The following is a 598-nucleotide window of genomic DNA, read 5'->3' on the forward strand; positions in this document are numbered from 1 at the left end:
AGGACACGCTATTAAGATATTGAAGATATCCAAATCTATTTTCTATCAACCCCAGATTGCGTCTTCTCCTCGCTCTCTGACTCTGTAGCAAAAGTAGAACTTACAATAAAAAAATCAGTCAACACCCAGGTGGCAAGAGTGTGGAAAGGAATATATGCAGAGGAATCTAGGAGTTACATTTCTATTGATGGAAAATCAATAGAAGTTTCTTGCTCTGAATGGCCTAAAACCACTGCTGACCTTCTGCCGGGCAATGATGTTCTATTTGTTCACTCTCGGTGCATTTGGGAAGAAATCTGTTTTTAAACATTAGCAAACAAAAAGGACTAAAGAAGGCTATATGATATTTATCTTCTTTATTCACCAGCAAGTAACAGTTTTTATTAACATTTTAATTCCAATCCACCCTTCCCCAAAGGAACAATGAGGACATAAGTTGCTGCTGAAAATCCTGCTTTATTATAAAAATAATAGGGAGCATACCAGGAAAGCCAAGGCTGCAACTGAACTCCAACTAGCTTTGAGCATCAAGGACAATAAAAAGTCCTTTTTCAGATATGTGGGGAGCCGGAGGAAAAGCAGGGGCAACATTGGACCC

The sequence above is a fragment of the Alligator sinensis genome, unplaced genomic scaffold (genome assembly GCF_000455745.1).
Source record: "Alligator sinensis unplaced genomic scaffold, ASM45574v1 scaffold1307_1, whole genome shotgun sequence".
Taxonomy (NCBI): domain Eukaryota; kingdom Metazoa; phylum Chordata; order Crocodylia; family Alligatoridae; genus Alligator; species Alligator sinensis.